Here is a 16930-nt window from a genome sequence, read left to right as displayed (position 1 = left end):
GACACCCCCATAATGACAGCAACAGTCAGACTGCCCCCACAGTGAGTGACACTAAGACACCCCCATAATGACAGCAACAGTCCGAGTGCCCCCACAGTGAGTGATACCCAGACACCCCATAATGACTGCAGTCAGAGTGCCCCCACAGTGAGTGACACCCAGACACCCCCATAATGACTGCAGTCAGAGTGCCCCCACAGTGAGTGATACCCAGACACCCCCATAATGACAGCAACAGTAAGAGTGCCCCCACAACGAGTGACACCCAGACACCCCATAATGACAGCAACAGTCAGAGTGCCCCACAGTGTATGACACCCAGACACCCCATAATGACAGCAACAGTCAGAGTGCCCCCACAGTGACACCCAGACACCCCATAATGACAGCAAGTCAGAGTGCCCCCACAGTGAGTGATACCCAGAAACCCCCATAATGACAGCAAGTCAGAGTGCCCCCACAGTGAGTGATACCCAGACACCCCCATAATGACAGCAACAGTCAGAGTGCCCCCACAGTGTGACACCCAGACACCCCCATAATGACAGCAACAGTCAGAGTGCCCCCACAGTGAGTGACACTAAGACACCCCCATAATGACAGCAACAGAATGCCCCCACAGTGAGTGACACTCAGACACCCCCATAATGACAGCAACAGTCAGAGTGCCCCCACAATGAGTGACACCCAGACACCCCCATAATGACTGCAACAGTCAGAGTGCCCCCACAGTGAGTGATACCCAGACACCCCCATAATGTACGGCAGAAGTACGCTAGGGGACTGAGGCCTCATGGAATCTGGGGGCGGAAAGGGTTTATAACTTTAATAAAAGGTAGATGGAAATGGTTTGTATTGGATTTAATATATTATATTTGATGTTATTGGGGGGGGGGGGTCTAACCTGTTTTTATTAAATCACTCTAGGGTCAGCTATAATATGAGGAGTCTGCTATGGAAGCTGGGAGGCCTGGCAACAGAGAATGATTGGCCAAGAAGATAACGGCAGTGACCAATCAGGAGAGAACGTCTCTGTGAGGCAAAGGCCTAGCAACAGGCTGTGATTGGTGGAGGTTTGAGCGGGAAACAAGAGTGGAGATATCACTAATTCAAGCTGCAGAATCCTGTCACAGTTTTCCTCACAGCATTCAAGGTTGCCAGCTGTGTGATGGAGGACTTGCTGAGGCTGCAGGGGGCGAGGAGTGGCTGAGACGTTGCCTGGAAGTTCCTGCTGCAGGTGGGTCTGCCTTACCTGCCAGCCTGGAGGATATCTCCCTTTTAGCAACAGTAAGAGTGCCCCCACAATGAGTGATACCTGGACACCACCCCATAATGATAGCAACAGTAAGAGTGCCCCCACAATGAGTGACACCCAGACACCCCATAATGACAGCAACAGTCAGAGTGCCCCCACAATGAGTGACACCCAGACACCCCATAATGACTGCAACAGTCAGAGTGCCCCCACAGTGAGTGACACCCAGACACCCCCATAATGACAGCAACAGTCAGAGTGCCCCCACAGTGACACCCAGACACCCCATAATGACTGCAACAGTCAGAGTGCCCCCACAGTGAGTGACACCCAGAGACCCCATAATGACTGCAACAGTCAGAGTGCCCCCACAGTGAGTGACACCCAGAGACCCCATAATGACTGCAACAGTCAGAGTGCCCCCACAGTGAGTGACACCCAGACACCCCAATAATGACTGCAACAGTCAGAGTGCCCCCACAGTGGGACACCCAGACACCCCCATAATGACAGCAACAGTCAGAGTGCCCCACAGTGAGTGACACCCAGACACCCCTATAATGACAGCAACAGTCAGAGTGCCCCCACAGTGAGTGACACCCAGACACCCCATAATGACAGCAACAGTCAGAGTGCCCCCACAGTGTGACACCCAGACACCCCCATAATGACAGCAACAGTCAGAGTGCCCCCACAGTGAGTGACACCCAGACACCCCCATAATGATAGCAACAGTCAGAGTGCCCCCACAGTGAGTGACACCCAGACACCCCATAATGACAGCAACAGTCAGAGTGCCCCCACAGTGAGTGACACCCAGACACCCCATAATGACAGCAACAGTCAGAGTGCCCCCACAGTGAGTGACACCCAGACACCCCATAATGACTGCAACAGTCAGAGTGCCCCCACAGTGAGTGACACCCAGACACCCCATAATGACTGCAACAGTCAGAGTACTCCACAGTGTGACACCCAGACACCCCATAATGACAGCAACAGTCAGAGTGCCCCCACAGTGAGTGACACCCAGACACCCCATAATGACTGCAACAGTCAGAGTGCCCCCACAGTGAGTGACACCCAGACACCCCATAATTACTGCAACAGTCAGAGTGCCCCACAGTGAGTGACACCCAGACACCCCATAATGACAGCAACAGTCAGAGTGCCCCCACAGTGAGTGACACCCAGAACATGACAGCAACAATCATTAACAGAAATAAAGAAAAAACAATGCTTGCGCTCACGGGAAAAGCAGAAAAATAATCAATTGATTATATCTTAATCAATTTATTTAACATATATAATACATACGATCTACTGAGCTACGCGTTTCTGCGACCATTCTGTCGCCTTTTTCAAGCTCAAGTAACACATTATAACACAATCCATTTCTACATACATTTAAAAGGCTGGCTTACCAGTTAGTATGCAGTTAGCGGTGCATGCAGTTCTCTCAATGAATTTGGGCGGGGATACGGCTACCTGGGGAGATCAGGTTGACGTAATCACGTCACTCTTTGACTCGCTTCTTGCGTGTCAAAATTTTTTTCTTCACAATGAACTTTATTTACACATGTCTAAGGTTCCGACAGTGGTTACTATTCTCGATCTATCTACCAAGGGAATCAAACCCGATTAAGTAGTTTACATCTATTATATCTACCTATAATTCATATACTACCACAATTTGGATAAAATATATTAAATATAAAAATATATAATATTTAATATGCTTCTTTATATGAATAATATATATTCTAATACACTATGTAATAAACTAATACACTGGCATAATCTTCCGTAAAAACACATTATATTCCGACAATTCATTGTAACTTTATAATATAATATAATAAATATCATGGAATTACTAATCAATAAATGCAAAAATAATTTTATATTTTTTCCAGCATTTCATTAAGCCCTGCGGGAACAAGGGTATTAAGCCTATAAATCCAGAACATTTCCTTTTTTTCTCAATGCTGAGATGGATCTGGAATCTATGTTTTCCAGTGGAGTCACTGACATTTTGGACGCATCTCCATTATGGATGTCAAAAAAGTGTCTGGATAAACTGTGGTTCCGAAAATTTTTTTGAATGTTCTGGCGATGGTTACCAATCCTACTTTTTAATTTGTTTATTGTTCTTCCTACATATCTTAATTTGCATGGGCATTCGATAAGGTAAATGACTTTAAATCTCGTTATAAATATTGGATTTATCTTATCTTGTTTTTTAAAAAAAATTTTCTCTGTATTTTTTATTTCCTGATTTTGTGGGACAATTAATTTTTTATGTGCGTCTTCTATTATTTTTAAAGGGGTTTCTTTTTTCTTTAAACCGCTCTTTGATAATTTGTGCTTGATTATTAAAATCTTCGTCATGGTAACAATTACGTCTCACTCTTTTCAATTGGCTGTATGGTATATTATTCTTCCAACTAGTCGCATGACAGCTGCGGTAGTCAAGATAGGATTTTTTGTCAATCTTTTTAAAGTGCGTCTAATTTACCTTATCGAATGCCCATGCAAATTAAGATATGTAGGAAGAACAATAAACAAATTAAAAAGTAGGATTGGTAGCCATCGCCAGAACATTCAAAAAAATTTTCGGAACCACAGTTTATCCAGACACTTTTTTGGCATCCATAATGGAGATGCGTCCAAAATGTCAGTGACTCCACTGGAAAACATAGATTCCAGATCCATCTCAGCATTGAGAAAAAAAGGAAATGTTCTGGATTTATAGGCCTAATACCCTTGTTCCCGCAGGGCTTAATGAAATGCTGGAAAAAATATAAAATTATTTTTGCATTTATTGATTAGTAATTCCATGATATTTATTATATTATAAAGTTAGAATGAATTGTCGGGATATAATGTGTTTTTACGGAAGATTATGCCAGTGTATTAGTTTATTACATAGTGTATTAGAATATATATTATTCATATAAAGAAGCATATTAAATATTATATATTTTTATATTTAATATATTTTATCCAAATTGTGGTAGTATATGAATTATAGGTAGATATAATAGATGTAAACTACTAAATCGGGTTTGATTCCCTTGGTAGATAGATCGAGAATAGTAACCACTGTCGGAACCTTAGACATGTGTAAATAAAGTTCATTGTGAAGAAAAAAATTTTGACACGCAAGAAGCGAGTCAAAGAGTGACGTGATTACGTCAACCTGATCTCCCCAGGTAGCGGTATCCCCGCCCAAATTCATTGAGAGAACGGCATGCACCGCTAACTGCATACTAACTGGTAAGCCAGCCTTTTAAATGTATGTAGAAATGGATTGTGTTATAATGTGTTACTTGAGCTTGAAAAAGGCGACAGAATGGTCGCAGAAACGCGTAGCTCAGTAGATCGTATGTATTATATATGTTAAATAAATTAATTAAGATATAATCAATTGATTATTTTTCTGCTTTTCCCGTGAGCGCAAGCATTGTTTTTTCTTTATTTCTGTTAATGATTATATAACGAGCCCCAACAATTTTGGGTGCTGCTCGTAATAATTGCTGTGCGGCTCTCTACGGATAAGGGATACAGCTTCATATCCATACACGCTTTCTAGGATTTCGGTGCCGGTGAGACTCATGTTTCCAGCTTGGTCTCACCTGAGCACCCGGTGAGTAATGATTGCCTTACTCCACCACATTTGATTACTGTTTAATTTTTATTCCTTGGCGCTCTCCTCTCACATATTTCTCTATGACAGCAACAATGTCCTCAACATCAGCGACCAGAGTGCCTACCAGATCAACACCGTCGAAAAGTGAGTGTCTGCCCACTTTGATGCCAGTTTGATATATATTTAATATAATTTACTAAAAAGACGCACACAGGACTTGCCTGTAACAGGCTATGGTGGGGTGGGGGATGGAGTGGGGGTATTACACTAGAGTACTGGATGCAGTTCCCCATAGCGGACAAGAACAGACACAACTGAACACACTCAGACACAAAACACAGTGAAGGAGAGAAAATCTCCCCCTAGATGCCAGCACCAATCAGACCCTGTACAGATATTAACTAGACACTTTGTCTCAGTTATGCGCACTGATTAATATCGCTTACTGACTCGGTTTGTAAAGGAGTAACCATAACATCAACACGCTAGATCTGATCGATATATAGTTTTAATAGAGATGGAGGAAATACAATTCTGATTGATCAAACTTATAAATTATATAGAGCTCTAGTAGTACATTCTTGACGTGTTTCACCGCCAGTCAGGCGGATCCTCAGGATGCTATAATGTAGCCTACCATCCAGGCCATAGATTACGCTGTTTTTCATTTTTGATAGAACTGTCTGAAGGTCTAATCCATTAGGGGGGTACTAGTTAGGGAAACTGATGGTGCTTAAGTGGTTCTATAGATAATCCAGGGATTGTCCTTGCAATGTAATTCTAGTCGAGGAAAGAGCGCACCCTTTCCCCTCCTGTTGCAGATTCCTTAGGTAAATCTTGTTGTTAGCACCAATAATAATGATTTGTGCATTCTAGACAGTAAAAGTTGTCCAATATGTGTTGACTGCAACTTCTGCCAATATAATCCCACCTACAGATGGAGCAGCATCGTGTAAATTACATTAGTGGGTAAAACATCATGGCGTGGCTGCCCTATTTGTATAATGCAGCTGACCATTAAGAGTGAATGGCGGCAGCAGCCACACGAATAGCATAGTGTGTCTACAGAATTAAGGCAGTGCGCCAGCCATCATTGTTGGTGCTGCTACATGTGGCCACTTTAGATTTTTTACTTTAAAGTGATTTTCCAGCCAAAATGATATTAATAATCTATCCTCAGGTCAGTGGGAGCTGCGCCTGCAGAGCATGTCAGGACCTCCATCTAATCTGCAACAACTACATGAAGCTTTCCAGTATCTATATCATATCTATCTATCTTACTATCTATCTCATATCGATCTCTCTATCTCATATCGATCTCTCTATCTCATATCGATCTCTCTATCTAACCTGCAACAACACCATGAACCTTTCCAGTATTAATATCATATCTATCTCTCATATTTATTATCTATCTATCTCTCTATCTATCTATCTATCTATTTCTCATATCTATCTATCTATCTATCTATCTATCTATCTATCTATCTATCTATCTCATATCTATCTCATATCTATCTCATATCTATCTCATATCTAACTCATATCTATCTCATATCTATCTCATATCTATCTATCTATCTATCTCATATCTATCTATCTATCTATCTATCTATCTATCTATCTATCTATCTCATATCTATCTATCTATCTATCCATCATCTATCTATCTCATATCCATCCATCCATCTATCTAGTCATCACAAAGACATAATCTTAAACATCCAAACAGTTCACCAAGTCATTCAGGAAGTAAGAAGAGTAAATGGAAGATAGGTCATTGCCCTTAGATTTTTATGCCAACTGAGAAGGCAAATAGCAGATTTATCATACAGATGTTCATTTGACATCAGAACCAGCTTGTCTCATGAGGTATTACTTTGTTTTCAGGGGAGTCTCCATCACGACCAGCGACCTCTTTATATCCTGACATCGAGAATGACAAATGTAAGTGTTGTTTGTTTTTACAGATTTTATGATTCTGCAACCGGAAATTGCAATTACTGTCCGCTCAATTGAGTGCACATGTGAATGTCGTAATCTTTGAATAGATGCAGAAGAATCGCGCAGATCGTCCGTGTGGATGACGATCGCGTATTCTGCAATTTTCGCCTTGGCCGTGGACAGGGGGCCTTAAGAAAGTAGGTGGACCCAGGAAACATCAGGCCTGTGAGCCTGACTTCTATAGCAGGATTATTAAACCACATGTATGCAAGTAAAACAATATTTTATTAAGACTTTTGAATCTAGGGCTATATGACAGACTCTTTGGTTTAGAGATCCTTTTAACTATCACTAATAATGATGTACTGCATGCGGCAAGTGTCCCCGTCACTATGACAACTGGAGTACATTTCCATTATGAGTGGCTAACAGTGATAGAATTGCCCATGGGATACGAACACACACATCTCCATTTGGGAGGTGCTAACAGGTGACTATAAAGGTAGACTGCACAATGCAGTCAGACACATGCCAGCAGTCCACCATCAGGGCTGCTGGTATTTTCATAATTTATTTATTGATTTATTTATAGTACTTGATTGTGAGATAGCCTTGTAGGCAGGAATATAACTTCCGCCAAGATAATTCTAGCTAGTTATGGTGAGCAAGATCTTTTATGGCTCATCTTTTTAGCCAATTTAGAATCAACTGAGTTTATCTAGGAGTCATTAGTTAATCCATCAGTGTTTTTAGCTAGGTCTTTACCTACTGGTAGCCCTGTAGCTAGGGGTGAATGATTGAATTAATTATAGCTAGTTAACTTATTATTGCTCCTCATCTCTATAGTGTGGGGGTAATAAGATCCAGGCGCAGGTGGTCAGCTATAGGTTCTGGGGAACTAGTAATCTTTTAGCTATTTATGACTTTACTCCCTCTATAACTGTGAGACCTTTTTTCTCTATTTTCCCATCAAAGATACATAGTTGAGTTATTTTCTATTAGAGAGATTGATATTATTACCTGTGAGAGACATTAGGGTCCCTGATGAACTGAGACCTCCAGGGAAACACGTAGGACCTACCGTATATACCGGCGTATAAGACGACTTTTGAACCCCGAAAAATCTGCTCTGCAGTCGGGGGTCGTCTTATGCGCCGGTAATACAAAAAAAAAAAAGTGTAAAAAAAAAAAATTTTATTACTCACCTCCCACGGCGTCCTGTCGCGCTCCGGCAGGATGTCGCTCGCTCCGGCAGGCTGTCGCTCGCTCCTCGTCCCCGCCGCAGCATAGCTTTCTGAATGCGGGGCTTGAAATCCCCGCTTCCAGAAAGCTAATACACACGCCGGCAGCAATGACAGCATTGAATGGCTGTGATTGGCTAAAGCACACGTGGCTTCAGCCAATCACACTATTCAATGACATCATTGAATGGCTGTGATTGGCTGAAGGCGCACGTGTTAGCAATCACACCCATTCAATGATGTCATTGAATAGTGTGATTGGCTGAAGCCACGTGTGCTTTAGCCAATCACAGCCATTCAATGATGTCATGGCTGCCGGCGTGTGTATTAGCTTTCTGGAAGCGGGGATTTCAAGCCCCACATTCAGAAAGCTATGCTGCGGCGGGGACGAGGAGCGAGCGACAGCCTGCCGGAGCGAGCGACATCCTGCCGGAGCGCGACAGGACGCCGTGGGAGGTGAGTAATGAAATTTTTTTTTTTTTCTCCACTGAATACCGGCGTATAAGGTGACAGTTGGGGGGTCGTCTTATACGCCCCGTCGCCTTATACGCCGGTATATACGGTATTTAGTCTGAATTAAGAATTATTCTATCTACTATACTATCACATTAGAATATATTATTTTTTCATATCAGGGGGTGGCACCCACTCTAAAGTCTGTTCTTTGTGGCTCCTGTGAATGTTGTTGAGCACAAGCATTAAGAAGCTAGCAAGATTTATTGCCCTCATCCTCCTTGCATTATATGAGGGGATTATGAGTCTTTTTTTATTACGCTTTGATTATTTATATACACCTGCATTTAGAAGGTGGGTTCATATGCCACTGATTTTGTGTTTGTCCTTTTAGGCACGCTGGTTTCCAATTATCGCCTTTCATTGGGTGTTTGTCATATAGCCCTAGTTTTCAAAGTCTTAATAAAATTTAGTTTTAATTAGTCTAATCTGTGAAGGGCATTATACACTACTACTGGACTATTTCTGCCCCAGTGAATGCATGTATGGATGAGAATGGAGTAATAAACCAGAGCCAGCATGGGTTTGTAAGAAACAATCCATGCCAGACGAATCTAATTTCCTTCTATGATAGAATCATCAACTGCCTTGATCAGGGAAGTGCATTAGATATAGTATGTTTTGACTTTAGTAAAGCATTTGACAAAGTATCTCATACCATCCTTATTGAAAAAAATCAACAAGGGATTGAAAAGGCAACTGTTAGGCCACCTGCAGACGAGCGGAAATCCCGCGGCGGGATTTCCGCCGCTCAAAGCCTGCATAGGATTGCGTTAACAAACGCAATCCTATGCAGACGGCCGCGGTTTGGCCGCGCGAAATTTCGCGCGGCAAACAAACCGCAACATGTCCTATTTTTGTGCGGGGCTCGCAGAGCCTCGCACAGAAACATCACTCACGCAGCCGGCGGCTCCGGTTTGCGCATGCGCCGGCTGCCCGGGCGTGGGTGAGTGCGCTCTCATCCCTGCAGGCGCTCGGGTCGGGTCCCGCGGTGAGAATTCTCGCCGCCGGATCCGACCCGCTCGTCTGCAGGCGGCCTTAGGAGGATTCACAACTGGCGGGGTGATCGTACTCAAAGAGTGGTCATAAATGGCTGCACACCCCTGTGGAAAAATGGCTCAAGTGGAGTACCCAGTTTAGTTCAACATTTTTATAAATGATCTGGAGGAGGGAATTGATGGGAAACTGATCAAATTTGCCAATGACACAAAGCTAGGAGAGATAGCTAACACTAGGGAAGAGAGAGAGGATTCAAAAAGACCTAGACAAACTTGAACAGAGGGCTGCGACCAATAGAATGGTATTTAAGGGCTGTTTTAGACATGATTCTCGCTCAAAAATTGCTCAAAACCGTCTTTTGAACGAGAATTGTTGTCTAACTGCACTGACATCGTGCAGTTTTTGTTAACCAGTCACCGATCGTTCTCTTTTAGCATGCAGCCCCACTTGTCTTCTGCATACCCCACGCGGAGTGCAAAGTGAACGCTCAACGTTTGAGCGATCACCTTGCCCTGTGAATGCACACAACGATTATCGCTCAAAAGTCGCTCAAAAGACATTTTTTGATCGATAATCATTGTGTCTAAACCAGGCTTAATAGGAAGAAATGCAGAGTTCTACATCTCGGCAAAAGAATTAAAGATGCACATACAGAACGGGAGAAATTGGGCTAAGCAGCACACATGTGAAAATGACTTGGGTATACTAATACATCACAGCCAGAACATGAGTCAATAATGTGATGCAGCAGCAAAAAGCAAAAACAATTCTGGGATGTATTAAGAGAAGCATAGAGTCTAGATCACATGAAGTAACTATCCCCCTCTACAACTCTTTGCTCAGACCTCATCTGGAGTACTGTGTCCAGTTCTGGGCACCCCAATTTAACAAACTGGAGCAAATTCAGAGAAGAGCTACCAGGATAGTAAGCAGTCTGCAAACCATGTTCTATAAGGAACGGTTAAAGGATCTGAGAATGATTAGCTTACAAGAAAGAAGGCTGAGAGGAGACTTAATAGCTGTCTACAAATATCTGAAGGGCTGTCACAGTGCAGAGGGATCAGCCCTCTTCTCATTTGTGCAAGGAAAGACTAGAAGCAATGGGATGAAACTGAAAGGGGGGAGACACAGATTAGATATTAGAAAAAACTTTCTGACAGTGAGGGTGATCAATGAGTGGAACAGGTTACCATGGGAGGTGGTGAGTTCTCCTTCACTGGAAGTCTTGAAACAAAGGCTGGACAGACATCTGTCTGGGATGATTTAGTGAATCCTGCATTGAGCAGGGGGTTGGACCCGATGATCCTGGAGGTTCCTTCCAACTCTACCATTCTAAGCAGCATTAAATTAAAGTATCTATTGGGAAGCATGGTGTTAATTAGAACATGGCAGGGTCCTGTAAGTATGGCCACACATAGTATGACTAACAATTTCAGAACTGAAATGGTAATTGTGACAACTCCATCAGCTCCTTGGTTGCATTTATTGGCCAGTGTCAGTGTACTGTATATCCGTCGCCTCCCTCCCTTATATTTTGACGCTCTCTGGTACCAATTCCAAGCAAACATCTCATATTGTATGGTGGAATAATGAAGACAAATTCTCTATAGATCTTTTGTATATTTATTATTAATGCATAAAAGATTTAATTATCATGCAGTGAATAGAAAGGAACAGATGATGGTGATTCCACTCTTCAGGCTTTTGGCTTACTCTTCTGTTGCTTCTGGAATTCTAGGTCTAGATCACACAGAGGTGACGTTTTCCTGAGTTCCTTTAGGATGTTCTAACTGCAACACTCCAGGTTCAGCCTTTGGGCCTTCTGTTTGTCATGTCCAATGATTGAAGGAGCTGCTTCCAATTCAGCAGCTTCCTTCTGTCAAATCCTATGGTTGAAGGAGCTGCTTCCAATCCCAGCAGCTTCCTTCTGCTGTTGCCACCACATTGTAGATGAGAGGTTTAGATGGTTACATAGCAAGCAAAGTTGAAAGAAGTCCTTCAATTTCAACCTGTAATTAGTTGCTATGTTGACCCAGAGGGAGACAAAAAACCCCTGAGGATTAAATGTTTTTCCCTCATATAAAGGGAAAAAATTCCTCCGTGACCCCAAATATGGCGATCGGAATCAATCCCTGGGTTGTTGGAGCTCGAATCTACATGGATGTTTAGTGGTGGATGTTTAGTTGGGTTGTCAAGACTAGTAAATAGGAAAGTCTAGTTGAGTTGGTTGTTACTGTAAAAAGAAAGATACACGTGTCCAGATCAGCATCTCATAGAATAAACACATCACACATCCTGTAATCTCTACAAGGATAATCATCTCCTCACATATATACTGTTTACGTGGGAGCTCTTCCACTTACCTATCTTTCTTCGTGAATGCCTGCTAAACTGCTTGGATGTTTAAGCTGTGATCTTCATGATGGCCGGATGATAGTGTCGTGACCATTCTGGACATACAAAGCTGAATCTTTTGAAGATCTTTGGGTCTACAGTAATTCTTCTGTTTGGCCGTTCAGCATAGTCCAGAGTTCGGTTAATATTCAGGTCAACAGAATCTGCTATCATTATTGCTGGTGGTGCCACTCTCCTGGCTTCCACATCTTCCCAATTTGTGCCATCAAAAAATGGATGCTTTCTGATATCTCCTTTGACTCCCAGCCGCTTGAACTGATTTTTGCACAGCAGCCCTTTTAAGATGTTTTGTGTAACTCTATTCAGAGACCTTGGGTAGCGTGGAGTATGATGGATGACAGCATGCTGAATATCGCTGATACGATATCCAGGAAAAGGTCTTGTACTTGTACATAGTTTATAAAGAATGGCGCCAATAGCAAAATAATCAACCCCACGTCCATGTTCCTTGTCCATCACCATTTCTGGGGCCGCATATCCAGGTGTACCTCTACACCTAAATTTGGTCTTCTTATACGCACTCACTACAATAGCAATGCCAAAGTCAGTTATTTTGACATGGCCGTCTGCGGTCAGAAGAATGTTTTCTGGCTTCAGGTCCCGATGTATAATGCCTTTCTTATGCAGGAACTCTGTGCCGCAGATCACTTCTGCTGTGATGAATTTTATAGTGGTGGTATCAAGAAGAAAGTTATTAAATATAAAATGATCGAGGTGCCCTCCATTGGCCAATTCCATCACAAAATAGACACAGCTTAGCGTGTGGAAGGCGGCCAGGCCGTGAATGAGGTAAGGACTCTCATGGGACAGTTTTAGGACATGGCACTCTATGTAATTGGACCTGGTCCATGTTAGATTTCTTTTGGCTGAAGCTTTAATGGCAACACATTCCTTTCGAATAAGATCTCTTGCCAGGAAGACTTTTCCAAAGGCCCCTACTCCCAGCATCTGATGGAAAGTGAAGGACTCTAGTGATAGGGGTACTGTGCCAGATCTTTCCTCGTCAGACTGGTGGGGTTCCTCCAAACACATATCACGTGTGGTGTGTGTTTCATCATGACTGCTCTCACTCTGGGAGGGTTTGATAGATGTGTGGAGCTCCTCTGATGTCTCCAGTTCTAGAGAATAGTAGTCAGATTAAGAGTCACTACTATCACTCTGAGTGGTCTTGGCGATTCTGTAGATCTCCTCTGATGTCTCCAGCTCTAGAGAAGAGTAATCAGTTTTAGAATCACTACTGTCGCTCTGAATGGTCTTGGCAATTTTGTAGAGCTTCTCTGATGTCTCCAGTTCTAGAGAAGAGTAATCAGTTTTAGAGTCACTACTATCGCTCTGAATAGTCTTGCAGGTTCTGTAGATCTCCTCTGATGTCTCCAGCTCTAGAGAAGAGTAATCAGTTTTAGAGTCACTACTGGCGCTCTCAATGGTCTTGGCGGTTCTGTAGAGCTCCTCTGATATCTCTAGTTCTAGAGAAGAGTAATCAGTTTCAGAATCACTACTGTCGCTCTGAATGGTATTGGCGCTTCTGTAAAGCTCCTCTGATGTCTTCAGTTCTAGAGAGGAGCCAGTTCTGCTTGACTGCTCAGCTCTACTGTCTTCTCTCTCTTCATTGTTGTTTATAATGTCACTTTTCTCCTTAGATAAAGCGGCTGTTTGTAGGAAAACAAAATAACACGTTAAAATATAATGGCTACCTGCCATTGTGATGTCACCTTGTAAACTGCCATTGTGATGTCATCAACTATGGTGAATGCCGTCAGAAATAAAATTTACACAATGCCAGAATTGGACTTTTTTGGTCACCCCGTATCCAAGACACAAATTGAATAAAAAGCGATCAAAAAGTCCTGTCTACCCCAAAATGTTAATAATAAAAACTGCAGGAGCTCTGAGTCAAAATGTTAAATATTTGGCTGTAGCAGAAGGTAGTTTGCCGAAGGGCTGGAGAGCAGTATGTGTCTGCAAGCAGCAATGAAGCATGCTGGAGAGCAGTAAATAATTAGTGTCTGCAGGCAGCAGTGAAGCATGGTGGAGAGTCGTACAATAATGAATGTCTGCAGGCAGCAGTGAGGCACAGTGAAGAGCAGTAAAATAATGGGTATCTGCAGGCAGCAGTAACGCATGGTGGAGAGCGATACAATAATGGGTATCTGCAGGCAGCAGTAAAGCATGGGGGAGAGCGGTACAATAATGGGTATCTGCAGGCAGGAGTAAGCATGGTGGAGAGCAGTACAATGAGTGTCTGCAGGTAGCAGTAAAGCATGGTTAAGAGTGGTACAATAATAAGGGTCTGCAGACAGCAGTAAGGCATGGCAGAGAGTGGTACAATAATGAGGGTCTGCAGGCAGCAGTAAAGCATGGTGAAGAGCCGTACAATAATGAATGTCTGCAGGCAGCAGTGAGGCATAGTGAAGAGCAGTAAAATAATGGGTATCTGCTGGTAGCAGTAATGCATGGTGGAGAGTGATACATTAAATGAGTGTCTGCAGGCAGCAGTTTTAAAGCATGGTGGAGAGTGGTACAATAATGAGTGTCTGCAGGCAGCAGTGAGGCATCGTGCAGAGCAGTAAAATAATGGGTATCTGCAGGCAGCAGTGAAGCATGGTGGAGAGTAATAGAATACATGAGTGTCTGCAGGCAGCAGTAAAGCATGGTGAGAGCGGTACAATAATGGGTGTCTGCGGGCAGAAGTTAAACATGGTGGAGAGCAGTACAATAATTGGTATTTGCAGGCAGCAGTGAAGCATGATGGAATTATTGGCGTACAGTTGGAGGCTGACAGCGGTATTGTAACGCAAACTGCAGGCAGAAAAAAATTATACGGAAGGCTGCAAACATGCCTAGCTGTGCAATAGTGATGCACTACAACTCCCCCCTGATAACCTGTAAAATGCAGACTGTCAGAGGTAGCCCTAAGAAGGAGCTTTTTAAAAAAATGTTTTGAAAAAGAATACAGGCTGTATTGCGTGTATATGACTTTCCCTTTATCAGTGGCCGTACGCTAGACAGACATCTGTCTGGGATGATTTAGTGAATCCTGTATTGAGCAGGGGGTCGGACCCGATGACCCTGGAGGTTCCTTCCAACTCTACCATTCTAAGCAGCATTAAATTAAAGTATCTATTGGGAAGCATGGTGTTAATTAGAACATGGCGGGGACCTGTAAGGATGGCCACACATAGTATGACTAACTGTTGCAGCCGTTCTGAGGTTCCCACCTTGCTTTCAGGCCAGACCAGGGCTTAGCAACATTCCTACCTCTCCTGGAGCTGAGAGGTGTGGTGGTTGTAAGATTAATGTCAGTCAGCACCTGGTGCTAAGTAGCTCTGCTCCTATTTACGCAGTGTTAACTGTGACTCCTGTGCTGGTCAATTCACTTCAGTCCTATGTTGGACAGCGTCGGAGCAACACAGAGTGGTGGAAGCTCTTCATTTGAAGCTAAGTTCTTTACTGTTTGGTTTTGTTTTGTTTCTCCTTTTGTTTTTTTTTGCTAGGGCCCCCAGTGAGGGACTGGTCAGTGGCCCAGGTTCGAGTGCAGGCTCGCACTTATCAGCGCGGTCGGTCTGCCGAGTAGGCAGGGCCCCCTCCCGGGTTAGGGGACGATAGGGAGAGCATTCCCCTTTAGTTTTAGTTTCCTTTTGCACAGTTGTGCCTTTGATTTATGTTATTGAGGTTGCACGTCCAGAGGACGCAACAGATTAACCAGCCCTTACCTACTCAGGGAGATTCTGTGCTGTTACTATGAATCCCCTTGAGGTTTTGTCGCACCAGCTTGGCACGCTGGCTGCTGAGCTCGCTGAGATAAAACAGCGACAAACTGCGCTGCAGGTTCCCAGCAAGGAACCAAAAATTGAGCTACCCGACCATTTTTCTGGTGATAGGCAGAAATTTGGATCCTTTCGGGATGCCTGTAAGCTCTACTTTAGACTGCGTCTGGTGTCTTCAGGGGACGACTCCCAGAAGGTGGGCATTGTCATGTCCAGACTCCAGGGGGCGCCACAGGCATGGGCTTTTTTATTACCCCCAATGTCTGAGGCCTTGGACTCGGTGGATGACTTTTTTGCTGCATTGGGTCTTATCTATGATGACCCAGACAAGATATCAGTGGCTGAAGGGAATATCAGACATTTATGACAGGGAGACTCCTCTGTCGAAGATTATTGTGCTGGGTTTCGACATTGGGCAGCAGAAACCCAGTGGAATGACCCTGCTTTGAAGAGCCAGTTCCATTGGGGTCTATCCAATAAAATCAAGAATGTACTGGTAGGTTATCCAGTACCCCGCAGTCTTGATGAGGCCATGTCTCTGGCTATCAAAGCTGGGAGACGGATCAGGGAGAGACATCAGGAACTCTCCATAGATTCTGGCTTCTTATCAGTGGATGTGGAGGAGCCCATGCACTTGGGGTTTCTGGCTGCTAGGGCTAGAAATGGGAACAAGCTACAGTGTAAAGGTTGATGCTTTTCCTGTAACCGCATTGGTCGCATGGCTCAGTGTTGTCCCCGTTATAGTTGCCAGCCAGGACTTGATGACTGGGAGATTACTGAGGGGGCCCCTCTAGGCCATCAAATTGCCTGGATATCACCCTCCAGACTGATGCTTCCTGCTGAGATCCTGTCTGATAGTGTGGGCAGCCCCATAAGAGTCCTTCTGGATTGTGGAGCTAGTATTAATTTAATACATTGGGAGACGGTTAGACGTTTAGGCTTGGAGATGAAGGCTCTGGAGTTTCCCATCCCCGTATCCGCCATTGATGCTGCTCCACTATCGCAGAGAAGTCTGAGGTTTTGTGTGCCTAACGTCCGTTTAAAAATTGGGCTGTTCCACAGGGAGATTATAACATTATATGTCATAGAATCCCTCCCTTCTCAAGTAGTCTTGGCGCTGCCTTGGCTACGTCTACACAACCCG

General features: G+C 43.7%; 1 long non-coding RNA gene across 1 annotated transcript; it reads left to right on the top strand.

Annotated features, from left to right (window-relative positions):
- Nucleotides 1-1150: 1150 nt before the first annotated feature.
- On the top strand, nt 1151-6856 carry LOC136587830 (uncharacterized). The gene is made up of 3 exons (XR_010787504.1): nt 1151-1237; nt 4995-5051; nt 6798-6856. It is a non-coding gene; the product is annotated as an uncharacterized lncRNA (long non-coding RNA).
- Nucleotides 6857-16930: the final 10074 nt, after the last annotated feature.

Source organism: Eleutherodactylus coqui, chromosome 13 (genome assembly GCF_035609145.1).
Source record: "Eleutherodactylus coqui strain aEleCoq1 chromosome 13, aEleCoq1.hap1, whole genome shotgun sequence".
Taxonomy (NCBI): domain Eukaryota; kingdom Metazoa; phylum Chordata; class Amphibia; order Anura; family Eleutherodactylidae; genus Eleutherodactylus; species Eleutherodactylus coqui.
The sequence above is the reverse complement of the archived record's forward strand: the minus strand, read 5'-3'. Positions and strand labels throughout refer to the sequence as shown.